We start from the raw sequence: 1,125 nt of genomic DNA, 5'->3' as shown, positions 1-1,125 counted from the left end.
ATCTATTAGCAGGAATGGAATATAATATGAATTAGTATGTTTACATTAGTGTATAATCAGCTGAAAATAAGAATCATTGTGTTCTGCTACCTTAGAATGAGTCATTTCAATGGGTCCTCTTCTATGCCATGTTGAAGCGGGATGTTTATACAGTAGCCCAGAACGACAAACACTGGCTCTTGATGGAACACTTGCTGGTGTTTATTTGTTGTTCCGAATGCAATACAACAAACATAAAACAATGGATAGGTTGTTCTATAAAACTTTTTCATGGACTTAGGAAGGAATATCGTTTGTTCATCTATACAAAGGCTAATGAAGTCTAGCATAGATTATCACATGTAATCAATACACTATGAGCCACTTTCTAAGAAGAAACAATGAAGCAGGATGTAAAGATACATAGATATACTATTGTAAATCATTCATTCATTCAAACCTTTATTTAATCCTTGAGACTCACTGAGGTTGAACTCATTTGCATTGATGTCAAGATACTCGGTTAAAAAATTCAAAAGGGAACAAAACTGATGGAAAACAATTGCACACTCAGTGAGGTTGGAGATCATTGTCGTGAATAGCGCAGGGATAGTGTAGAGTGTCAATCTTGAGAATGTGTTGTAGATAATTACATATGGTGCATAAAAATCTAAGGGCAGATTTTTCTTAAGTTTTTCAGAAGCTCAGAATAAAGTCTTGGGCCTTGAAGCGTAACACAGTTAGTAGAGCTGGTTTAGTAGTCTCCCGTGGTCCAGTCCAAAATAGATATTATATAGGGTGGTGAATGTCCAATAAGGGATTTATGGATGAAAAGATAGAAGTGTTTATCACCCCTCTGTGCCAGAGAGGACCAACCATCTTTGTTAAACACAATGCAATGGTGAGTGTCAAAGGGATCTCTGGTAATGAATCTGAGGGTAGAATGATAAACCGAGTCGAGGGGTTTGAGAGTGGAAGCAGCAGCATCTTATAGATTATACCACCGTATTCTAGGACTGATAGAAAGACGGCCTCAACTATTCTTTTCCTACAAATTCAAAGGGAAGCTGGATCTGTTTCTGTACAAAAATCTGAGTTTGATGATGTGATTTTTCGATAGGATGTTGTCACGACTGAACTATGGAC

Source organism: Morone saxatilis, unplaced genomic scaffold (assembly GCF_004916995.1).
Source record: "Morone saxatilis isolate NCDOM2014 unplaced genomic scaffold, NCSU_SB_2.0 Contig20, whole genome shotgun sequence".
Lineage (NCBI taxonomy): Eukaryota > Metazoa > Chordata > Actinopteri > Moronidae > Morone > Morone saxatilis.
This window is presented reverse-complemented; position numbering follows the sequence as displayed.